The following is a 27,395-nucleotide window of genomic DNA, read 5'->3' on the forward strand; positions in this document are numbered from 1 at the left end:
AGACTGGTTTAATGTGAGGACATCATAGAAACCTGAGAACATTGTGTACCTTCTGTATCACGTCATGTCCAAACTATCTCGAAAAAGTTCAAATGTGCTGAATATGATCAGAGACGAAAGGAAAACCTGCATATATCTGTCATTTAAAGATACCCTGTAGAGTTTTCTTCTCAACAAACACATTTATTTTTCCAAGTCAATATTTCTCACCAAAAAACAGTGTGTGTGTCCTTGAGGCATTCCTTTCATTTAGTCTTCACAAACTTATATTTCCAAACTTGCATCCCTGTTTACTGTTGCTAGCAGTCTTCTTCTGTTTTTGTTTCTTGGAGCACAAAACAAAGAAACATCATATTAACTTTAGCTACCTTTTTCCTTTTTTCCCCTTCACTTTAATTGCATGAGCACATGCATAGCCACGTGATTATTTACATGTGCATTCTTGTACACAGAAAAAGGAAGCCATTGTTGGAGTTCCAAAAACTGCAGTTCTTTGAGCAGCTGCTTGAGGCTGGATACAGAACATGTTTACAGCCTTGTACAAAAAACTCTCTTGGTCTCTATAACAAAGTTCTCTGTTCATGACTTTTTTTTTTTTTGGCTCACCCATTAAAATTTTTTTAGGACTCAAAGCTACACGACAGCCTGCCTGCTGTTGGACTGCTACCATTTCCAAAACAGGGGTTAAGGGCATCATTGTATTTTATTCCATCTAGTTGGAATTCTTTTTTGGTTAAAGGAGTAGAGATGAGTTGCTGATGACTTTTGGACAAAATCTGTTGAACTTGAGGCAATAAGGCAGATCCAGTTAGTCTTATTCTTGAAGATGAGTCACCTTTTGCAAATAACACAGTAGTTCAGAAACTCGAATGTCAAAAAAGCTTATCTCATATGTCATATGACTCAAAACAAGAGTTAACAAGATATTCAAGATGCATTGTCTTAAAAGTCCCCATATCTTGCTGAAATGGTACTTTTTAGGCAATTGCGTCTTATATTAATTGTAATGAAATATTTTGACGAGAAATCAGACAAATATACTTAGTAAGATTTGGAGTTTTTACAGTGTATGCATAATTAACAGTTTGCTTGTTGTTGCTGATTGACAGGTGGTTGCCATTACATATGGCTTGTTTGAGCAGCTGGGCATCATTCAGCCTGCCTCATGTCCACCGATAAGCAGATTCTTAGATTGGCCGGGAGGCAGAAGGACATGGTGGCAGCCAGAGCCACATGTTCTGAGTGTCAAATCAGCTCTTCGAAAATTAAAGGTGTCACGCATCGCACATACTGTCCATTATTTATACTATGATTGGTCCAGTACAACCCAGTCATATTGCTCCAGAGTGCCACTAGTGGTTATAAATTCCAAATGAATCCTCACAGACAGTCACTCTTTCGGGTTATATCTGCTTCATGTACTGCTCTTCAAAATGGCTTCTGTGCAGTTAATGAATACATTTTTTTTCTTTTTTTATTAGCACATAATGTAGATTGTCTTTACAGGTCCACTTTGATCTTCTTCAGTATCATGACTTCAGATATTTGACCAAAAATCCGAATTTATTATGGACATACGCACTTCAGTTTTTCCAGTTTTTGCAAGGCTGATGAAACGACTTCAGACTGAAGGTGCAACATCTCTGAAATTACTTCCTGTTACATTAAGAAGGAGGACCTTGTTTAATACTAAATTTATGGTTCATTAGCGAGAACTGTCTGTCCCCCTGGCATATCCCTCCTGTCCTCAGGAAACCCAGTATCTTAGTTAAATGGTAGACACTCACTACTATCTTCAACTACCAGGCATGCACTGCTTGCCTGGGCTCTTTGTCAAATCCGTACAGAGAGCCTCTTGGTTTAAGTAATGAGAGTGGTGATTGAATATTTAAGCACCTAATTAAATTCTCTTTTTTTACATTGGGGGGTATATGCTGCAACTTGGTGGCACTTATGCTTGAGTAGTGCTATTTGAGTGCTTGTGGTTGGAAAATGGACAATTCCGCTTTGCACAAAGAACATGACATTCAGGATTATGAGGGGCCACAAAGAAAGGGATTGAGAGGATTTAGAGTGATTGTTAAAACTGCAGGCAAGTGAGAAAAAAGAGAAAAGAAAAAAAAAACGTGAATTCATTTGATCATTAAAAACAACATTCAGTGTATCACAGGGTAAATAAAGGGGTAATATTAATCTTTCAGTGCTTGCTATAAGTATAGTAGTCTAATCATCTAGTTACATTACATTACATTGCATTTAGCAGACGCTTTTATCCAAAGCGACTTACAGAGGAGGACATAAGCTGAGAAAGGTGTAAAGGAGCACAGTTAAATGATAACCAAGCACAGAAAAGACATCTGACAATACGATGATTGTAGTTTATTAAATATGTTTGCATTTAATTAAAGTGTAAAATTATTCTAAAAATGTCACCAACAGAGTAATTACTTTTCACAATATAGAGCAATAGATTTAGAGTAAGACAATGCTATGAGGCCCTTTACACATCTAGCTAGGTAAACGATGCAATACTGCAAACATGGACACAAGACCTTGGGGTGGTGATAGATGAAGTGACAGAAACAGATATATGGGAGTATGCTAACGTGTCCATATGTAATAGAGCAAAGGAACCACAATTCAAGTTGCTATATCACCTTCAGATACCACCTGAACTCTAAAAGAGGACCCGAAGAGGTCAACTCATGTATTAAGGGTAGTAAGCAGACTATATGGACCAGTGTGCATTTTCAGGATTTCTGTTGGACTGCATGTAAAAGCATTTTGCTAAAATGTTTTTTTTAAATAAGCCACTAACAGTCTTGGAATGGCAGTCACCCCTTGATTATATAGTAGGTTTTATATATAGGTTTTGTTGTCTGTTTTACTATATTTACCAGTGTTTATTATAGGTTTTTATTTTGTTTGTCTGCATTGCTCAAGATATGAAACATGTACACTCAGGAAGCAGAGCAAGGTCTCTAAACTTAGAAAGAACATTTCATTTAATTTCTAACTAAGTGCTTGAAACCGTTCCAAAGAGGAAAAAAAAGAAGATTGTTGATTAATTCACATTCTTTAAAAACAGAATTTAATATTAGAGAACACAATACACAGAATTTGTCAGAGGCAATGGAGCAAAAAAACTGTTAACTCACACAAACATCCCATGTGTTTCACCAATCCAACGCCCATGTGGCTCCAAAGCACTTTCCTGTGAACAACTGTGTTGATGGAAAGGTTAGGAGTAGTTGGTACACTCAGAGGCAGAACATTTTCTAAGAGGCACTCAGGTTCTACAAGGAATCGTGTACATGAACTTAGTGAACTAAAAATGGCTGCAATTTGGCTGATCCATCAGAGATGCACCAGTAAACTCCCCAGCCGCCGTACTCATGTTCTGTTTGCTCGAAGTAAGGTCTCCAGGAGAACATTAGATCTGATGTACAGCAATGTTTTGCAGCTATATGCAGCTATGAGTTCACCTAAAATAAGACTTTAATAAGACTCTGAACCTCGTGGTAACTCTTCTCTTATGCATTTTGAAGAATTTGAAGAATTATGAAGAATTCTGCTTATTAAGACGACATTTTTGGCACTGCAGATATTTCCATTTGCTGGCCTACCATCAGAAAAAGGAAAAACTGAGCCTGAATCTGTTGAGGTCACACCACAGCAGACACATTAAGACTGAATAGAAAGGCTGGAAAAGTTTTAGCAAGACTTCAAATATTTTGGTCATTTGTCTAAAAATGTATAATTCAATAAGCTGTTACTAATCTTTACTTATAATAGTCCATATTTGGCAGTTGCTGCGCACACATAGTAGCAGTGAGAAATTCCCCATAGGTTTGAATTCAACTATCTAACTATTCTGTTTGATAATGAGTCAGAGCTGAATATATCCACCGAAACACAGGAAATGCTCAATTTAAATATGCTGCCTTTCCACATGTTTTCCCTTTGCAAGACTGTTTAGGACGTTTGTGTTGCTGGACTATGGAGTGGTTTTTATTCAACATGTGGGGAGCGGTGTAATGTACTAACAGCATCACAATACCTGATATATAGGAGGACTTCATCACTATCAGTTAAATTATGTGTAGGATATGCTATAGTCACATAATGATTCAAAAGAAGCATGCTCAATCCTTGAATGTATTCATGTAGGTATTTTTATTGTCTACATCACAGTGAAGTTGCACCATACATCTATATGTCTTCCCTTGAAAGATATTTCTCTCCTTAATTTATTGTTAGAGCTTTGCTCAGTGGTATTTTTTCACAAATAGTTTCTTTTAGTGTTGTACGTCTGCAAAGTGACTCATTATTTTGTTCCTTTGCTATCTTTAATTCTGAAGTACTACTATTGTGGTACAAAAATACATCACAATCCCACCTAAGTCTCTCAACATGAAGCCTTGAGATTTTCTTGAAATGTGAAAAAAATCGCTGTCAGAAATATGACAAGTACATGAAAATTTGATTTACCTTTTTCTGTATTTTTCCTCAAGGTATAGTTCCCCTTTAACTTCACCCAGCAGTTCATTCATCTTGAATGATTATTCATCTGACATTTTCAACAGCATGTGCTCCAACCTTCCAAAAAAAAAAAAAAAGGTTTAGGTGTATTCCCCAAATGCTCATCAGAAAATCAAACATGGTGTGACTTTCGATCCTCAAAGGCAGATTATAATGAGGGGAACCCACAATGAAGGCGTCTTAGCTATTTTCTCATCAGTTCCCAGTGGGTAATCTCTCTTCAAAACAATAAAAAAAATATCTCTCATGTTTAATAGAGCAGTCACGTATTCAGTCCAAAGAGCAAGGACAGGAAGGTTGAACTGTGTATAACAATGAACTGGTGTCTACTAACCTGAAATCTGCTACAGTACACTTACACTTCAAAAGAGTTCATAATGAACGTTTGAATGAAATTAAAAACTTTTAATTGTGCATTATGTCAGCACAATATTCAGACTGTACTTATACTTAATATTATATCTATTATTATAGGACTGAAGATTATAAAATACATATTTTTGCCACTTCAAATATAGACATACTCATAATCAATCATACAACTTGACACCATTAAGTTCCATTACTTACTTTTGTAATTGGTTTTCTATATATTTTCAATTAAACTTAACTTGTTAGAATTTACAGTGTAGAGGAGGGGTACTTCATTTGTTATATTAAAATATTAAATTGATAGAATTTTATACGAACAAGCCTACACATAGTGTCTACTGTCATACTGTCATACTGTCATAATCTTACACCATTTACACCAGCTATTTACACATTTTTACATAATTATTTTTACTATTTCACTTCTATACATCTTTAATGTTTTTTTTCTTTTCTTTTTATTTCTTTTGTCATTATTATTGTTATTTTATTTAACTTATTTCTTTATTTTTATTTATTTCATTTTTTACCTGTCTCCAGTGTTTCCTCACTGTAAGACGATGAGATGATAAAGATGATGATGACAATGCTTCCTCAGTTTGTGTCGTGCTTTGTTTAGAATGAGATGGGGTGGGTGTTGGGGTGTTTTTTATGTTTTTATGTGAAGTACTTTTTGCCATATGTTTTGTACGAAAAGTGCTATTGCTATTGCTCACTGCTACTCATTTCATTAGTAAAAACTCACTGTAATGCATCATGGTGGTAAAATGTAAATAAACAAATGTTTTTGCAATATTTTCAAGGGAAAACCTAAACCTTACCAGTTAGTTGAGTTACAGCAAAGGGAATGACAGTACAGAGCATTTGTGTTGTTCAGAGATGACCAAAAAGATGAGAGACTAGAGGAAAAGAAAGAACGCAGATACAGATGGTGCATTGATTTTTTGGGACAAATAAACAGACCGACAGTCAAATCTGCAGAATAATGCAAGGTGAAAATCTGCCTCTCGTACTCTCCAAACACACCTTAACAGTCACACTCAGTATGTACTGAACGCACCGTTGGTACACTATATTACTGTAACAAGGCCAGAACAATTTGGATGTTCTTGATTTAGTGGCTGCCAGGTCTGTTTTATCCAGACCAATACCAATGGTGCATTGTGTTTTGTGTTTTATTCATATTTTGTGATACTTCAGCTGCTGTGCTGTTATTGTTATAGGTTCCTCTAAGTTGGTGTGCTGTTAAGTGCTTCAGTTGAGAAGGTTTGGAGGCTTCTCTTGCAGCTCCCCTTTGTGATTTAGAGTTTTGGATGTATTTTACTTCTCCTCTCGGCCCACTTGTGTCCTATCATGTGCCTTTGTTCATTTCCGCAGGCAGTGTAGAAGAGGTCACGACATGAGAGACACCTGGACAGCTCTGTCTCCTTGTTTAACATATTGTGTCCTGTAAAAGTTACCACTTTAAAGTCTACCACCTTTAGTTCTATGCCACTATGTATTGTGTGAGGGTGATGCAGCAACTAAATCATAATGCTCCTCGTAAAGTCTGTAGGACCTTCAGAGGCTTCGAGATGCAGGGTTCATTATACTGGCTTCCCTTTGTGTTTAGATTATCTGCACGATTTATAGTGTACACTTAAGCTGTGATGTTGTCCCAGTCCATTTACTGACAGATTTCCCATTCTAGGTCTACAGTAAACATGGCAGTGTTTGTGCTTCATGATGTGAGATTATTATTATGTCTTTGATTGACAGCACAAGACAAACCTGGAAACACTTTACAACACACATTAAACATTTACATGCTGTTTAATGTACTGCAGCTGACCAGCTAATTGGCTACATAGCCTGCATGAAACCAAGAAATATGAATATAGATTTTTATATATTTGTTCCTGTTTTTAAAGGTAAGTACAGGAGCAGATACAAAAACAGGCAGTATAATTTCCGTTGTATTTTAAATGAGTTTAAAGGGGAGTACAGCTATTCATTACAGAGTGCAATGTGTCATATTAAAATTGGGCTCCCTTGTATTCTCACTTTAACTGACGATCAAACCATTTAGATTTAAAACACCAAGATGAGAAAACCTGCACACAAAAAAATACAATCCACTCTGTATTTTCTATAATCTTCTACACAATCTGCTAACTTCTTGTCAGCTCTTTGGGTAGAATGTGGTGGCGTTTCCAATTTAGTTTAGTTCCTTGAACCATTTACTGTATGATAGGTACTGACCACTACAGACCTGGAACGCGCCACAAAAGCTGCAGTTTTGGAGATGCTCTGACCGAGCCGTCTAACCATCACAATTTGGCCCTTGTCAAAGTTGCTCGAAATCCTGACACATGCTCATTTTTCATTCCTCTAACACGTCACCTATCAGGACAAAATGTTCACTTGCTGTCTATATTTCATCCAATAACATCCAAGACAGGTGCCGTGATAACAAGTGTTATTCACGCCACCTGTCATGGGTCATAATGTTAGAACTTAGCAGTGTATGCAGGTGACACATGAAGAAAAAAACTGGATAAATTAGTAGCAAAACATAATGAATGCAAATGTTTCCATACAGGGCACGAGAGGTCACTGAAGTGTTTGATGAGGGGGGAAATGATATGTACTTTAATCATCAATCCCTGTCACTTAGAAATTATATATATTTACAACTCATTTGAACAACAAATGAGTTTTGAATGAATCACAAGTAGAGTAAATGTTAGTAGTTAATTAGCATATCTGGCATATTTGGATGTATCTGTAAAACTAATAATTGATAATCTATTTGTTTTCTGCCAAAGGTGTGACTACAGAAATTCTTTATGGTTACTGTATGTTCAGGCACTAACAACTCGTGGTTATGGATAGGAAATCACAAATAAAAGGAAACTACAATCTTCTTCTAGCCTTAACCAAAGTGTTGTTGCTGGAACCTGACCACATTGCTGCTTAACACATGGTTGTAACTAAGTTTGCAACTACAACATTAAAAAAAAAAAAAACTATTTACAAACATATATATGTATATAGTCATTAAGGTCACTAATAGACGGGCCACGGTCCCAGAGCCGGAACCGACATATCATTGAGTTTTATTCAGTTTTGGTGGAGATTACATTTTGACTTCTACACTGCTACTCAGAGAAAGGAACATTCTACCTGTCTCTGATTGGCCAGTACTCGTTGCTGTCGTGGGTTCAAGTTGGTTGGTTTAAGCATGAGGACTGAGATTGGTCAGGTAAGGTGGGGCGGGCCTTCAATGAATAGAGCGACAGTGACAGTGACTGAGAGAAAAATATAAAGGAGTGAGGAGAAAGAGAGAGAAAAATATAAAGGAGTGAGGAGAAAGAGAGAGAAAAGAGGCCAAACTGTGAGTCAGTGTGTCATGGCGTGTGCTAAACGGAGGAAGGTTGACACCGAAAACTGACTTTTAATCCAGAAGATTTCAGCCAATAGCGTATTATTATAAAAATACGTTTCATTTATAATTCTGAGTTGAATGTCAAATTGACTTTGCTTTGACTTTTCTTATTTATTTGATGTATTATTTATTATTGTATGTAGCTCAGAGTGTCAGTGAAAATAAATATTGTTGCCATGACGTTGAATTTTAGCTTTCTTTGTTTGATTTGAGTGGCTGACTTCACACAGCGCAGATGTTGATGCAATGACAATGCTAATAATAATAATAATAATACATTTTATTTGGAAGCGCTTTTCAGGGTACTCAAAGACACTTTACAGAGAAGAACAATAAATCATGAATCATGAATGCTGCTTCAAAATATATAAAATAATTGTAATGTAGAACTAAATTATAATGCAACTTAAACATGATGATGCTGCACACCTGAACATAAAGAAACAAACACATTTTCTCTGTTTGTGCTACATGTGCTATGTAAAATCTAAATTTAATGTCCATTATCTTTTGACAGTATTTATTCATTTTGACAGTGAACAGCATGGATAATATCCAATAACGCCTTAAGTATTATCCACAGATGAGACACAGGATAACATATCAGTTTGATTTTGTATATGCGGTAATATCTATGAAAAACATGTGTCCCATGACAAGCAGGGATTTGTTCCGTAATCACACTCATGGTCTATCTCCTCTGTGACATCGGAGAGGCTGCTGGTGGTCGCGGATGATGTTGGTTTGTACAGAAAGTTGCACGATATGTGACGGTCAGGGGAAATGAATCAATTATTCCCCAGCAGCTCTGTGTGGCATGTTATTAATCAGTTAAACATGCACCACTTGCTCATCAGATAAGCATGAGGCTGAAGTCTGTTTCAGTCAGCGCTCTTAGGTATGATGTTAGACCCTGATGGTGCTGATAGAAATGTGCTGGCATGGTGAGTGTGAGATCTGAAATCAGAAAGCCAACAGGCAGCTCACTGTGGAGCCTCTGCCTCAGCTTAGAGAAGAACAAAGGACATTTTCCAGTTATAATATTTCATCTACTTTCAGGGTACTTCATTTTTCTTAATTGCGTAGCTGCAAAAATATTGCTGCTGTTCGGATGACAGTCACATTTTCTGGAATTGTTCTTTTTCTCGTGCGTACTTTTGCTCCTGGGGTTGTTTTTCTCGGTTTGGGCTGCTGTAAAATTCACAGGGGAATTGTCTCCTGCATCTGGAAAGAACTGGCCTGCATAGATTTTTTGATCTCAACCCCACTGCACACCTTTTGGATGAACTGGAACATCGACTGTTCACCGAGCCTTATCACCAAACATCCTAACTCTCACTAATGCTCTTATGGCTGAATGGGAACAAAATCCCTGCAGCCAGGTTCCACAATCTTGTGAAAAGCCTCAGCAGAAGAGCGGAGACTGTTACATATCAAATCAGAGCGTGTTTAAGACTTTTTCAGAATGTGGCTTATTTGCATGTGTGTAGAAAATATTAAGAATTAATCACACTGGTCCTTAACTTGCAATTATTTACAGTCCAGTCTCTACTAAACTGCAAGTATTAAAGTCTAATTCAATTCATTTTAATAAGAAAAAAACATGAGATAAATCACATCCAAGGTGTAAAGCTGACTCCTAATACCATTAGCTTTTCTAATATATAAAAAGAGACCCATTAATGACATTTTTTTAACAAATTATTAAAAACTCTGGGACATGTAGAAATATTAGATGATGGCGCCAGAGCCAATTCTAATTCTATTCAGATACCGTAACTTCATTTCCTCCGTTATAACTCTATCCTCATTTAAGCCATGATTAGCTCCATCTTTTCAAAGGAGGATATATTGTTAACTTAATGAAAGACAAAGTATAATGATAATTAATATGCTCTCCATGCCATAACTCTTTTTATTTCTTGGTCCTTTTTTTGGCATGGCTTTAAGGCATATTATGTGGGATACTCTTTAATAACTGTTGTCATTTAACAATACCAACATAACTTTGACAATTTGAACTTTAGTTGATACCTTAATTGCTAATTTAATTGAATTACTAGATTGGTAAAGAGTAGCAAGAGATGTTTCACAATAAAATAAAAAAAAAAATCAGTCATTTTCAAACCATTTATGTACTTAAATGCTGCATTAAAGGCCTAGTGATAAAATGTGTATATTATTATTCAATTTAGTATTGAGAGGAAAATTGTCCCCTGTAAAGTATTTTCTGAGAATCCACATTTCTGTTCTGTCTGTTTGAAGAAGCCGGAGTGATTTCTTGGAGATCTCGAGTGGAGTCTTACTGTAATGATAAATATCAGTCAAGATGTTGTTTTTGTCATGTGAGAAAACAAGGCTTTGCCCTAGAGCACACTGAAACAGTGAATGGGATGCTGCTTTCACTACCACTCCTCATTCGTTCATACTCTACCGGGCTCAAGTTGTGAGGAAAGGGATTAGTTGGTTTGAGCTACACTTTGGAAATCATATCAAATTCTACTTAAGCGCACAGTAATACACATCAAACCCATCAGATTTTCTTTGCAGCACGGCGGCAAAGTGCTATGATCAAATCATGTGATATGAGCTTTCAGATGTAATGATCTCTCACTATGAACGTATTCACATGCGGTCAGAAACAGAGGGAAGCAATTGCACCCACTGATTCCACTGCAGCAGAGGCCAGTCTGAACTGACACCATGCTATACATGTAAAAGCAACAGAACAAAAAAATGGCATGGCTGCGATTGGGACAGAGCAATGTTCTATGAGAAGGGCAAGTTGTTTATTAGATGTGTGCCCTGCAGGTCATCCACACAAATAGGATTTTCCGTAGCATTTAGCAATACATTGATTGATACCTCCTTGTCTCTATATTGCAGTCTGCCAGTCACTTTGATTCTCATTCACTCTGAAGAGAAAAATAAAAATATGTCCATGAAATGAGTCTGTGTGTGCACCATGAAAAGCCTTCAGAAGTCCTGAAAATCAGTCGTTTTTGAGAAGATTTTGTCTGCAAACAGGTTTACCTCTTGGCCTAGAAGAACAGATAATATGTGCCACTATTTGTGACAGATCACAAATTCAGACTTACAGTATATGCAAAGTCTGGAAGTGAGATGACAAAGTGTTTTGGGACCAAGTCCCAGATAGCCATCCTCACGTTGACTGTGGCATCTGCATGCGGGAAGATAAAAAGGCAGGACTGGATGTGGATCCAAAATTCTCCACAGAAGGATAAGCTCTTACGCCGGCTCTCTACAGCGGACGGCTTGACACCGATGAGCCTTTTTTTTCCAACAGAAATTTGAGCCCAGCTCTATAATCCGATCCATTCGAAAGTTCAGGCCTTCATAAGTTGGTTACAAAACAGCAGAGTCGTGCTGAGTTTGAACATCGTCGTCCCAGTACTGCTCTGCTGATGCCTTTCTGATAATCTAGATAGCAGAGCCAGAGTATATAACGATCACTCTGTCACTCTTTTCGCTTTGTCTAACAGCCAGTTCAAGCTGTACTTGGTGGGATGAGTTCAGCTTTTCTTCTCCTTCTTCATTCTTTGAATGTATCTGTTGTTTAATGACCAACTAAATGTCTTAACTTCCTACCTGCCAGAAGCTTTGTGAAAATTCATTCTGTCTCTTTTTATCTGTGCTTTTCTGACTGAATGTTCACATTTCCTTTAACTGTTAAGATTTCACTATCACCTCGGTTAACCAATTATCTCGCTGCTTTCAGGATTTAAAACTGTTCCTTTGTGGGCTGCTGTCAGCTGGTATTTCAGTGCCTGACTGACACCATCCACCTCCAACCTTCCACCTCCAGTGTTCATTAAAGCCTGTGTGACACATCCTGAGATCCGGTCCCATGAGCTCCTCAGGATCTTTACGTCTTTACTGAGACTCAATCACGGGGAAATCTTATCCTACTTCATGAGGTCCTTACCCAATGGAAATTGACAGTGGGTTTAAATAGACACAAACTCTTTGAATGCAGTCACTTCTGCTTTTTTTTTTTTTTTTAACTTTGCACATGACAAATAATAATACTATATAAAAACATGAGCCACAAAGTGATCAGTGTTAGTATTAGCTTAATGATCCTGGTTTTAACACCATGATCACCACTCTGATAGAGTCTGTTCAGTTCCTAAGGGACTATCAGCATTTGAAAATGTTGACCTCCTCCCACAATGTGATTAAAAACAACAAATCTATTTATCGGCTGTGATATTTTGAAAGATGTTAGGCAAATTCCTCAGCTGTCAGAATACAGGTGATGATTCCCCCCCTGGAAATGGATATGTTGCACCTAAACTTAATAACTCTACAATTACAAACTAGCAGCCAATAAGTGCCTTTCTGTGGATATCATACACAATGCAGGAGAGATATGTGAAATTCTATTATGAGCCTCACTAACATCCTCTGCACAGCCATTCTCTTTTCTGTAGGCCAGGGTGACAGCCATTATAGATGGGGGAACCAATTGCTTCTTCCACACCATGCAATATTTATGAAACACTTAGCCAACGGTCTGGAGGTTAATATTTCATTCACAGATAAGACAGAAACTTACACCCAGAATAGAACTTCAAAGAGAATTGCTTTAAGTACCTCGTACTGTGAGCAGAATATCCTGGGTTGTTTCAATGTCACCAAACACCCCCAACTTGTTAATGGGATTGATTAATGGAGACCCTTTTTAACACATGTTAAACATCTGCTGGGTGCAATCCATTACATACTGTATGTGTGGTTAAAGGACTCAGGCTAGTGGCAACATTGATGAAGTTCCCCTTTATCCTATGGCCTTAAGCGAGAAGGAGGAGCACAGATTAGCTGCTCAATAAACAATCTGCCAGTACTGGGGTCATTTTCAACAGCAATTAGACTCAGTTAGCGTTGGACTGACACATGGATAAATTACTTTTGTACAGCTGATGTCAGGACTCTTCAATGTACAGTAATTACAGTCCTTATCTTTTCCTTTCACTTGGTATGTTTCACACAAAAGTATGATTCCACTCTGCAATTATCACTCAGACATTTGGCGGCCCTGTCTGAAGTTCTAATGACTTCTTGACACTGTTAAAGTCTTGTGGAGCGACTCTACACGTGCATACCTGCTCAGATCCGTGGGCTCTCTCAGCGTTCCTCATGTGAATCTACAGGCAGACAAGTGCTCTGCAAGTAAACGCCTGGAGCTCTAGGTGTGGTAACTATGGAAACGGCAAAGATATGAATATCAACTACCTTTAAGTGAAGAGAGTTAAGTTAGGTGATTATGGTGACATCCAGGATCACAGGTCCATTACTTGACTCATTGTGGCAATCCTGTCTTTGGGGACTGTTAATGTTTATTGATAAAATTAGCTAAATTGAAATGTTGGCATGTAAATACTCTGTCTCCATATTTCAATTCATTTCATTTATATAATGCCAAATCATAAAGAAAGTTATCTCATGACACTTGAGGATGAGGCCATTATGGCACAGTACCAACCAGCCTGTACCATGTACTGTATAATCTAAAAGAGTGTTTTGCTATTAGTAGTTTTGATCTTGACTCCTGTTGATTCTAAATTCCCTTTTCAATTTCACCCCGTTGCATCCAACATACCATCACGATCTTAAATAAAGGTGCTTATTGATAAAAACATTTCTCTGGGCGCTGGTAGCTCACCAGATAGAGGGCATACCATGTGTCAAGGTTGAAGCCTTCCACTCCACAATCATCCAAACAAATTATTTAAACTTTAAAATTCCCAAGCCCTCTGCTCTGTCAATGCCATTTCTGCTTGCATCAGCATGTTCTTCAGCATCACCACCACTCTATGTATACATATCTGCGGGGAGCCTAGATGCCAAACTCAAAATGAAATCAATAAAATAAACAAAACATTTCAATTGTGACATTTTTGACTGAAGTGATATTCACATCAGCTTCTGATGCTATTTAGCACGCTAAAAGACTGAACTAAACTCTAAACTACAATGGTTAACATCTTTATGAGCACATGAGCATGTTGACATTTGCCTGAACCTCACAGAGCTGTAAGCATGGCTGTAAACTGGACCATTCTACAAAAACACTTGGGTTAAAAATTCATTTTTCCATCATCACTACTTCAGTGTATCCTTCCATCATCAACCATCTTAGAATGCTCCTAAAACACCAAGAATTCTCTGGAGTTGTGATCCATCTGTCCCCGTTTCATCACTGCTGTAAAATCGTTGATGTGGAACACTCAAATTTTATGTAGCCCACACTTAACTCCAGTCGTCTGACTTTCAATGAGGTTCAGCATGAGCAGAAGATGTTGGTATGTAAGAACATCATTTCAACTTCACCAGGCACCATCAGAGCTTTTCCTTTGGTGGCCATAGGAAGAGTTATTACTGTCAAAGCAAGCCTAAACCTACAGATGCTTCTGTATGCATGTTACGTATGTTTATTAAATATTAATCTGTTTATTATAACGAGGTGTGTGTTACGCCTGCCGCCGTCTCACCCCAGTATATCCCTGTGTGTGTATGTGTGTTTGTGTATGTAGTGTTGTATGCAGATTCAGCTGTGTGATCGCCAAGCCCCGACTGGTCCCAGGTAAGGAGGCATGGTGTGGAGGCCATGTAGAACTCTCTCCTGGTATGTTGAATAGTTGCACTATTTACAAAATCGAACAGACCTGAGCAACAGCAATTAATCAATTAATCAATCATTCATCATAACCATTCCTCACAACTTAGCAGCTGTGAATGTGTTTTTAGGCATTAATATTTGTTATTCACCCAGAGAATATGAAGCTTCACTACGCTTATCAATCATCCAATTTTATTATAATTATTATTTTCTGTGCCGAGCTGAGGATGAATTCAGTGGGAACACACATGTGGAGGTAACAAATGCTGCTCGCTGCACTCTGCCAATTCAAATAGGGCTTTATTCTAATGTATGAATATTTGCTATAATTAAGGCTCGTTTGTGGATAAAAATATCGTACAGCGGAAAACATTTTGATCCGCCTTTCGCAGGAGGGAATTACATGGTGGTGTAGTGCTATAATTTGGGTGGAGAGGAGGTCTCAGTCAAATCGGATGAGTCACCGCAGGTGGAGGGGGGTGGTAGGGGATTGCAATGATTAAACCACACTCAGACACAAAGTCATGTCAGGAGCGCTGATGGATGCCACAGATGTTCCACTCTCTCAAGTCACACCCAGCAGCGCTGTGACACAGAAACTGAGAATACGCACGCTGCAGATCAAATTCATAGAAATTCTGCAACTGAGATATATAATATACACCCACACTACAATGTTTACTTCACAACTTACCTGTGACTGGCGATAAATCATTTGTCATCATTTGTTATGTACAAGACAAATGTGCAGATCGGGTTAGTGGCAGACAAGAGAGACTCCCACTGCCACTATCTGCTATTCTTTTACTTTTCATGTAAGATTTTACTATTTTATAAAGCAACATTGTGTAGAAATTGGTACGTGCAAATTAGCACCACCAGTTTCAGAGTGTGTTCCCACTGTATGGACAGCTGTACTCGAGTATTTGTTTTCTTTATATTACTTATGATCAAAAACAAGCAACTTGACAACTAACAGCCAATCATCAAGCAAGGTCAACAACACAAGCCTTACAACACAGCTGATGTAAGGCTGGTTACTCTTAGCATTAACCATCACATCAAGAGTTTTATTTCATATCACACACAATATAAACACTCATGCTTATATTATAGACAAGGTGTACCATAAAATATAGTACCTGTTTTGCATTAAAGGTCCAGTGTGTTGAATTTAGTTGTATCTAGTGGACTAATCGCTGCATTGCAGTCTCCTCACATCACCCTCACCTTCCTAGTGTAAAAGAGAAGCAACACTTTAAGGACCCTGTCTAGAGTCAGTATTTAGTTTGTCTGCTCCAGGCTACTGTAGAAACAGAGTTTGGTGGCCTCCATGAAAGAGGTCCCACTCCCACTGCAGATATAAAAGGAAATTTTTAAGTAACAAAAATAAAAACGTTAATGTAAGGTGATCACATGCATGAAAGCATAGTTATGAATATTATATTCCATGTTTGCTTTATTCTGAAAATAAAGTCCTCAAATCTTACACACTGGACCTTTAAGGAGTAAAATACAGATACATTAATTAAAATATTTTATCTCTAAACCTGAGCAAAATAAGGTAATCTATCAAATAAATCTTTACAAATGAATCGCATCTTACACTAATATTACTGACTACTCCCCCAGCAGTCAGCCCAGCTCAGCGTCTGTCTTTCAGCCTTTTATTTCTCCAAGCTCTCACCAACCACTAAAAGTCAGTCCCAGATTTACTCTTGTCCAGCAGCTTCCTGCTTGCTTACTCTCGTTTTCTCTTCTTAACTTCCTCCGTCAATCTTCTCCTCAGTCTCTTTGTTTCTGTCATGATCTCTGTCCATAGAGGCTGCTGCAGAGCTTGGTTGCAACTCTGCGGTCAAAAACTCCTGTGGTACAAACACTAACAGCCCCCCCCCCCGGTGTTCTGAGCTCACAGTCCGGGCAATGCCGTTAACAAACTGAGCTAACTTTAGCTAACAGCAGCTACAGTTGGCAGCCATTTGCTCGCAGGTGATTATACCCACACCACAAAGTTACACATTTTCATAGGAAATATATAGTGTGAAACAACATTTTTGTTGTCTGCAAGTAAAAGCGAAATTGCAAGTGTGAAAACACCTCAGCAGATGCATCAGACATCTGCTATGTCTACGTGCCATGCAAACAAAGGCTTTAGCAGGGAGTCATTTTGAGAGTGGAACACCACACTGATATATGAAATGTACATGGCCATGGGCTCAATGATGTTTTGCCTCCGGGTAGGTAAAGACCCTTTTTTTTTTTGCTGTATAGATATACTATAGATGTGACCAAAAGCTCTTCCCAAGCTACGAAACATATTCCCAGGCTGAGCTCACTTTGCTGACTCTGCAAAGCTTCTCACATTTGAAAGGATATGACCCCATATCTCACTCCAGCCAAACATGTCTTTCTTCTCCAAAATCCCACAGTCAAAAAAAAAAGAGACTGTGTCAGAGGTAATATCAGGGGTGAACTGGGGTAAATGAAGTCTAATATTTTGAATGTATGTGAAAAAAATGGTGTTTCCCATATTTGCTGGCCTGGCAGTGTCTTTTGTTTACTCATCTCCATCTGTGCGCAGTGGAAAATCAGTGGTCTCTCTTTTAATGCCCAGCAAGCAACTATATGACAAAAGAGTTCTCTTATAAAAGTTAACAAAGTCATCAGTAAATTTTTACTCCATCATGGCTGACAAATGCAGAATAAAGTACTGCAGCAGAGTAACAATTCAGTGTGGTTAAGAGGTTATCTTATTGCTTTCTATGATTTATAATCATGCCCTCTCCTCTGCCTTTTCACACCACAGCGAGTCTGTTTCATCGCTGTATAATGGGCCCTAATAGGAGCAGAGTAAAAGAAACACTGACGATCACTATTTTTTTTTTTTTTTTTTTGGGGGGGGGGGGCAAATTGACAATAATTACACACCATTATGAAAACTGCAGTGTTAAGTGGCATCCTAGTTAGCATATACAAAAGGAATGTTACTGTGGGGAAACAAACTGCCCAGCTGTTTTATAAGCCCATTAAATTGTGAAATCCACTTTTACCACCGGACCTACTTAGCAGGCCTACAAGGGCCGGCACATAATCCAGCTTGTGTGTAGGGCTGGAATAAGTCACAGTATGATTTGGATCATCCCGGGAAATGTGACAGTTAAAGGGACAGTGAGCAGAACTAGCAAGGTGGGAATATCTACTAAAATTACTGATGACCTGAAAGCAATTCATTTGATGCTATACATGGTACATTTACAGCCTAATCAACAGGTGATAGTCTTACGCTGTGGTATTATCCATTAGCAAAAAAAAAAAAGAAAAAGAAAAAAAAAGCATATCTAATAGTTAATATTTTGAAATACACAGTTTGCAGATATCCAGTCAGTAAGACTTTATGGTCTTAAAGTTTTCTCTTGAGATCCATGCTTCCTACCTATCTTCACAGATGGGGAACTTTTCTGCCAATTTATTATTCATTGCATCTTTGGCCAAGGGAAAATTAATTCCTAACATGAAGATATTTGCAAAGGCATGAAAGAAATCTCATTTTCCTTAATCTCAATGGCAGGGGCAAAAAGAAAGCCAGCCTTACATCAAAGGGCCGTGTTTGTTTGCTCAGCCACTTGCAGTCACTTTGATTAAGTCCACATCAATCCCTCACGTGATCTCTGTTATAACTTTGTGTGATCCTGACATTTCTTTGCTTCACTTAAATCTTTTTCCCACTGAGGGTGGACAGAATTCTATTTAGTACTGATCCATCCTTTTCTTTTAATCATTTGACCTATTGATGGTCAATAATCGTTATTTAGTATTGGCTGTTTTTCAGGAAATGGGCTCACTGTGCCTGTATTTTAAACCGTTTCCTGATAATAATGTTCCTCACAACCATGCCATGCCTTGAAATTAAAACCCATACTTAAGTAGCCACTTAAAAAACCTCTACAGGACCAGAAAATCAGGTTCCGTGGAAGCACTTGGGAGCGACATGGTATCCTGAAGTGGAACAAAAGTAATTCTAAGCTCCGGTAATGAGCTCTAATGCTCAATTACCACAAATAAAACTGGCCTGGGGGCAGCAGCAGAGGAAAGGACGCAGTTTTACCAAAACTAACAAGTTTATCGCCCATACAGACTCACCTTGTCAGATTGAGCTTGTGTTGATCTGTCTGATAAACCGCTGTACTTCATCCTGCTGGTACAATCTGATGAAACCTGCATAAATGAACATCAGGAGATCAAGACACCGATTCATCATAAATAGAATCATAAATGTCTGAACAATATCTTTGCAAATACATCCTTCAGTCATCATAACCTGGACTAAATTGTCTGACAGACAACATTAGCATAGTTCGACATGATCTTGTAGGACTGGTTGCCCTGGTGGCTAGAGGTTTGAGGGACAGCACAAAACAACATTTCCAGTTCAGTCCTAGAACATCATCATCACATATCATTCAGAATCTCTTAACTGTATAATAAAGTCCTACATGCTCCCCAAAACATACCTCATAAAATAATAATAGTGATATCCTTGTAGTTTGATTGATTGACAGACAAGAAGGTGAACACCAGATGATTCTGCAACCCCCCAGTTTACATTTAAAGGCATGTAATGATGGTTAAATCAGCTACAGGCGTCTTTCATTTTGAGATGATTCTCAGTCGTGCTTCCACCTCTTCATTTCATTCATTTGAAGAGGAATCCAACCACATTCTCTTTGTAGCATACATTACGTAGTATGTTTGAGGTTAGCGGGTATTGTTACTGTAGGAACGACTAAAACTTGGTTGGTAAATGTCTTGAATGCAGCTCATAAAAAAAAAACTTTAATTGCTGATCTGTAGATTACCTATTTTATCCTTTTTCTAATAAACATAGTTTTGTCCTGATTCTGACTGATGTCAAAGCACTGCCTGTATATGAATAATTCTGTTCACAAAATGAAAAAAGCTGTTTTGGGCCACAGGATGAAACCTCTAAAAGTCATAAATCATGTTAAATACTCATTCTTAATATAACTACTGATTTATATATTGCACAGTTAATTCTCTACAAAATAGCTTCTGAAATTGCATTTTGCAATTTAACATGAATTTCAATCATCACTTTCCAATCTAGTTACTAAAGCATATTCATCACTGATAGCATAATAATGTCCCATCCACAATTTAAATGGTGACAGAATAACTCCTCTCAAATATTTATTATACTACATTATTAAATTATGCTCCGCAGTTACGGCTTTGTTTTCTTTTCCTTTTTTTCACTCACATTGCAATCTGAGATACCCAGTGGCATAAAATACCATTAACTTTGGTCCCTTGCTGCCGGCTGTCTGTCTGTCTGATACCATATATTTAACTCTTCTGCCAGCCAAGTCGACCCCCTCCACCTGCCCTAGTCACTCTCTCTCTTATTCTCTCCGCCTCTTTCACACATAGGCACAGGGCCCCCTCATCCCAACTTTTAGAGAGAATGGGTAACTATATAAACAGCTTTCAGTGTGGCAGGGATTAGGTCCCAGGGAAAGCAATGCTGTCTAATGTTGGCATATTTCTATCACATGCTGCAAAATGGGCTCATGAGTATGGCATAACTGAGGAGGAGTTATGAGCAATTTTGTGGATGTTGCAGCATGCCATATGACTAATCTTGATGATACACTGTGAGCTAACAACACCTGACATACATTTAACAAATGCAGAGATGAACATCCAGGTGTATGTTTAAACTTAAATGGCCATGAATTGCAGGTGTGTAAATATGCTTGCACGTACACTGCAAGTGCTGTGTCCTATAAATCTACATGCTTCAATAAATTCAAGTCTGCAATTTGATATTCACGCTGAGAAAGATGCATCTAGGATGATGTGTGTGACGCTGAACATACTGTAGGAGGTGATATGCATAAAATAGCTTTTTGATTGTAGATAGCTGGCCCAAATGACTGTAGGTGCAGGCTTCCCATAGTTTTAGAGGAACCACCTGCTGATTCTGTACCTCCTTTGTCTCTGAGAATGGATCTGTTTCTCACAGAGCTACTTCTCAGACATCAAGAAATCCCTGCAGGGACTTCTGAAGTCAGACTCTACAGGTAATTAAAGTTCTGTGCCAGCCATTATTGAAAAGTACCCACTAAAGGCAGGAAGGAAAAGGAGAGAGGGGGAGGAAAAACAGGAAGTGAGGGTCAGAAATGCAAGGAAATATCTTTATGAAGGACCAAGACGCCTGCTGAGACAGTTTTCTAAGTGGTGGTCTTCTTGGCAGGGAGTATTTCCTACAATTGCACATGGAGCATAAAATGTCAAACTGAAATGTTCACAACAATGAACATGCAATCTGAAAATGGGACCTCAGAGGTGCAGTGGATCTTTGCATAAAACTAGCTTAGCAAATATGCATAAGGTGTTCAGTCAAGACTAATAGAATATACTGGACTCATTTAAAGTTTGGCTGGAAACACTTTGCAGTGGCCCTGTGTGATTCACCGTACAAAATAGAACTTCAATACTCAAGCTAATTTGGCATTATAAGGCACGACAAGCACTTCTCTACTCTAACTGCAGCTATTCAGAGAACTCTCAGTGCCTTGTAATGTACTATGTGTGACACTACATACTGTAATTCTAAACTAAGAACTGAGTCAGTTCACAAACCCTCTGCATGATATCAGACTTAAACAGCTTAGCTCACATGTCATATGACCACTGAACATTTTTTTACACTGCTTCAAACACAACTCAGGAAGAACTTTCCAGGAGTGCTTCATGTCAACAAAAAATGGTTTTGAGGAGAATGTCGGCTCAACATGACCCGGTCAGTCCTCCCTATAGACTTCCCAGGAAAGCAGCCTCCTTCTCATGCACTAAGAGCTGACTATGTGCCGCTGTTTACTGGTAATAATTACGAGACATGATTTAATACTTGAACTTGAAGTAATAAAAACAAACATAAAAATTCCCACAGCGGTGTTGGAAACTAGTGTCTTTGGAAACTTCCAAAAGGAAATAATTCATGAATTCATACGTGGAAAAGTCCTCCTCCATACCGACACTAGGCTGAATTCTGTCCCTGAAAACAGCCTCCGCCTCCTGCAGTAAGAGCCGAACAAACAGGCGCTCTGGGTCCTTCTGGGCTCATGGATCTTTTTAGGTCAGGCAGAACGTTCACTCTGTTGATCTACTTTATCTGCTTCCATGGTTGTAGTACGTTTCATATCTGGCAACCTGGTACTTTTTTTAAATAAATCCTTTAATGGTGTACCAAAGTCCTTGCTGTGGGCTACTTTCTCCCACACATTATAGGCTATTACACTGCAGTAGGTGTTCCACTGAACGGGTGCCGGATATTGTGGACACAAAGTTTTCCATCATAGCAAGAGTAACTAACATCTTTTGACAACATTCTGATCCATCTGTGCTATATGTGCTCCTCTATATGAGAGGCATTATAATTGTAATTTAAATGTTTCACAGAAGACGATCATTTCAGCTACTGAAGATGCTATAAAGTTCTGTAGCTTTAAGATCAATGTCAAATGTGGCTGCTTAGATGACGACTGTGAAACATGCAGACGACGATAAACCATCCCCATCAAAATGCTAAATAACAGACCGTAATAATATATTTATGACAGTTTGATGGCCGCTTCTTGAAGTTGCATCACAGCGAGCCACAGCAGTGGCTGCAGATACAATCTCTCATTAAATACAATGACAGTCCCCTCTCTGCTGTTCATGAAAGGCTGTGTCAACGGCTAATCCACCATTATAGACATCATTTGAGGCCTGATAACTTGTCACAAGCAATTCCCCACTTGGTATAGGAGGGACCCTAAAGGACAATCAGATAGTTACCCAATCAGAGCTCCAAGAAACACAAAGGTTGTCTGGGTATGGGGACACGAGACATTTGGTTGAAAAACACAGCACAGAAGCAGGCAGATCTAATTTCTCTTCTCTTCCCTTAGCAATTCTTCAATTAAATTGTCAACTATCATCTCTGCTACACAGACAGACAACTGGAGAGAGGGAGGAAGGCTATTAAGAATAGATTTACAGCCATAGTTCCATCCATTGTTATTTTGCCCCAGAGCCAACCTTGGTGATATCAAAGAGAAGCGGGATGAAATGCCTTCAAATGTCACACAATGAATCAAACCAAAGATAAGTGTTGACGGAACCACTCAAAAAAACATACCCATGAACTGATGTTCTGCGACAAGCAGGTTACAGTAACCTTTGTGTTTTCTCACTTGTTACTGAAAGATGGTGTAAAGCATGCTTGGTTTCAAAATGCAGCTGATCTAATTTACAAAATAAAAGGCAATATTAAACTTGATTCTCTATTAGATTTAATTTAAGAAGTTGGTGCTGTCTCAAGATTTATACAATATTTCATATATTTAATACTAAATGCGACATAATTTAATTATGAACACACTGTGGTATTTCCCACACAGTCCAGCACTCAAATAACTTCTTACTTAGTGTCTGTTATTTCATACTGCAAGGTTTGTTGTGAAAAGTTGTGAAAAAACTATACCTCAAACTTGTTCAAGTTTCTGTGTCATCGGGCATGCCCTGCTGAAGTGTCCTTAAGCAAGATTCATAATCCCTTCTAGCTCCAAGGGAGGCTGTTCTACAGCCAGCCTGACCCTTGACCTCCCCGTGGAAGGCAGTAATAGAAAATAGATTTCTTTAGGGGTTCAGTTAAGTACCAAATACTGCCTTGGGGAATGCTCTGAACCATCAGAATACCAAATATCCCAGACAAAGAGTGAGGAAGTCACCTGAATAGCCTTTGCAATCTGCTGGTGGTGTAGCTATCAGTCTGAGAGCTCTGGATGAGATGGGACAGGTGAAACTCAATTGACTTCACTTACACAAGGCCAGCTGTTTGTACAGGTGTTCTCTGCGCTTGTGGCAAATCAGATCATTCTTTCTTGTCTCATCACAACTGAATCCCTCTACACAGTACGTACACAACGCAAACATATATCAGAATGTATAATGCATATGGTAAATACACTGTAAAAACAAGTATTAGAGCTTAGCTATTAGATTAGACCACCAGATTTCATCCCAGCAACTAGAGTAACACAAATGTTGGCAAGCAGACGCAGGTCAATCTGTGTGTCACTCTAACTCATGACCTAAATGGAGAATTAATTAAAACTTCAATTAAGTCTACACATCAGACATTATGACCAGGCTGCTTAGAATACTAGTGTTTGGTGGCTGTGCCCAGAAGTAGAGCATCAGCATTCATGCAACTCCACAAAAACAAAACAAATGACGTGTCACAAGGAATGAAGCAGGCTTTCGTTTAAAAGGGCTGCGCAAATAATCCAGCTGACTTAGCGTTTGTAACTAAAAAAGGGAGAATGAGAGATGAGAGGGAAAGGAGGCACAGATGCAAACACAAAAACAAGAATGGCACAGGCAGAGCACTAGAATATTGAGTGCAGTCAGTGTCCCCTTAAAAAGCCTGTGAGTCACACAGGAGTCATGACTTGAAGTTTAGGACTAGACCCAAAAGACCATGAGAAGGACTTAGGAAAACATGTTTCCTTCCAGGTAATTGTGAATGTAGAATTCTATTTTCCTGGGATTCATCTGTTGACGGATATATAACCTTCAGTATAATTTACAATAACCTGGATTAGGTACTTTCTTTATTAGTAACTATACAGCAAACGTGTAATGTAACTTTGCGTGGCAGAATGACTTGCAAGATCAAGAATGCATCTTAACTCATCTATGTATCTGTGTCCAAACTACAGTTATAGACCAATCAGTGCCTTATGAGGAACGATTAGCAGCTATATCATGAGCTACAGGTGCAGTTTGATGTCCTCTGATGTCCTCAGGCTGCTCAACTTCAACTCTGTGTGATTTGCAGATTTTCCTGATGGACAGATAGCTTTAGCCTAATGCACTGCTTAAGCACTAAACTTAATTAACTGCTGCTACCTGAATCTGCTGTTAGCAGGCAACAGAACCGGACTCATCTTTCGGACGAGATGGGAGCCAAACCCAGCAAAGAAAACCACCTTGGTAGGCTACTGTATTCCCTGATAGACTGGCCAGTAGTCATAGTAATGTATAGTAGTCGGCATGTAACGCACAGTTGCTCAACAGCAATCAAAATCCACGAGAAACAAACAGAACTCTGCTTTCTGTTTCATGGGAGCATTAAGCCTCTTCTTTCCTCAATATGCATTTTAGATATTCAGACATCCTTCAAGATGGCGAGCTGAGATCAATTTCCGGAGGTGGCACAGAATAGAGAAATGAGAAGCTGAAACTGAAGTATGAAGGTGTGTTTAGCATTAGGCACATACTTTAGGTACACAGCTCTTATTGGATGATATCTCCCCCTACTTTTAATGTACAAATGTAGAAATCCATGTTGTATTGCAGTGGCACTATCAGCATGTGAAAGTATAATTTCATCTTAAAGGGTCAAACTTTAAATTAAATCAGCAAGCACTTTAAAGTCTACTTTTTAGTGCACCTCTGATGCAGTTACCTTTCTCTTCTCTATAGGTGCAGTACAGACACCACTGTTTTCTGCTCAGCTTGTTTAGCTGCCTAAGCATCCAAAAAATCAGCAGAACCCCAAGCTTTTCCAGCAGGCTTGCGTGCATGTGGCCAGCATGAGCCACTAAAAATCAGCCAACACTTGCCCTTGTGGGGCCCTACGAGGCTTGATCGAAATCCAAACTGACACCTCATAAACAGGTTGTCAAAAGGCTTTACCTTGATTTTGTCTGTCATTTTGTCCAACCATCTCAGCCTCCTCTAGACCCCAGTCAATAAATTAATTATATCTAGTGAAGTTGGCTGATTGCTGGTCCTGCACGCTGCCTCTCTCAATACCACTTTCTGTTCTTCAGACATCTCCTTTTACAAATCTGGACATATTGTACCCTATTGTGAATTATCAAGAAGAAGGCAAAAGAGAGGGGGGGGCTAACCGAGTTAATGCGATGAATAAAAAGAGGTATATTGTATTTCTTGCAATCTCAGGTATAATTAATAGACTCCCAAAAGCAAAGGGAGGTGAACTCAGATGGTTATACACCTGTCAGATATACCCACAGCTGAATGAATCCTTTCTTTTGTTATCATTCCTTCATTCATTCGGAGGCAGGCATTGAATGGGTATTAGGTATTTTCCTTCAGCGCTTTGCTTAACTAAGTACATTTCAATTGCCCATTAAACTGCAAATTGTTTCATTAATTGAGCACAGGGGTGTGCTAACTGCTGAACACAGCTAAATAGGTAAATAAAGAAACACCAGTTAGTGATCATAACACATATTATTTTGCCTAAATTGTCACGTTACACTGAAAATGACTTTCTCTTGATTTTAAATGAATTCACTAATAGATTATCCATTTGCATGCAAATGTTAAATGACACTTTCTGCAGCTGAGATATTTATATTTGCATACAGAATAATTAGTCTGTGAATATTTGTTAATATTGGCAGCTTAAATTCCCCTCCACCTGTGTCTGTTATCACACATATATACACAAAAGTTGATTGCATCTTACCAAATATATAGTATTACGCAGCATAGTAGAATGAACCTGTCCATAAACCTGCCTGCTCCTTGATGGATGGATAGAGACAGTCAAACTGTGTAAGACACTGACCCATCAGTTACTATAATATTGTGTCAGCTTACTGTGGACTTGGTTGGTTATTGGTTGATTGAAGTAACTGGCACCCTGATGGTGTTTCCAATCTAGATGACTCTTCTGGTATGCTTGGAACAACCAGGGAGACTAGTTGAAACCCACAAAGACCAGACAAACCACTCATTAAGATCATTTTCATTACTTGCACAGATATTTCAGTTTCTTGCCGTCAAGAAGGAACATATTGACTCAGTAAATACACTAGCCGACAGACTGAACAATTAAAAGGTACTGCCTGCCCGCATTCTGTGAGAACATCAATTGGTGCATTTGTCGATAATTTGTGAGGAAAAGGCCGAAAAAGTTTTTAAGGTGGATAAAAGCAGAGTGTGGGTGAGAAGCATGGGCAATGTGGTCCGCAGTGCCAACCGGGGGGGATTGGAGGTGAGTGAACTTCAGCTTCAGAATGGGTAAGGCTGTTTATCTTCCAATATGTATAGTCAAAGGTCTAGCTATAAAATATATTTTTGATGAGTCAAGAATAATAAACTCAAGAAACGAGAGCTGTGTGCACAAAAAAAAGACGTTCTCATATTCGGTATTCAGTACGGCTGTTCGACACAAGTGCAGACACGTGGGAATTAATTTGTTGATTCATAAATCTCAAACACAGAAACTAGAACTATGGAAAAAAATGACCCACCATAACCTTTGTCATTATGGGGCTAGAAATAATTTCCCACTATTAGGTC

The sequence above is a fragment of the Larimichthys crocea genome, chromosome XVI (genome assembly GCF_000972845.2).
Source record: "Larimichthys crocea isolate SSNF chromosome XVI, L_crocea_2.0, whole genome shotgun sequence".
Classification (NCBI taxonomy): domain Eukaryota; kingdom Metazoa; phylum Chordata; class Actinopteri; family Sciaenidae; genus Larimichthys; species Larimichthys crocea.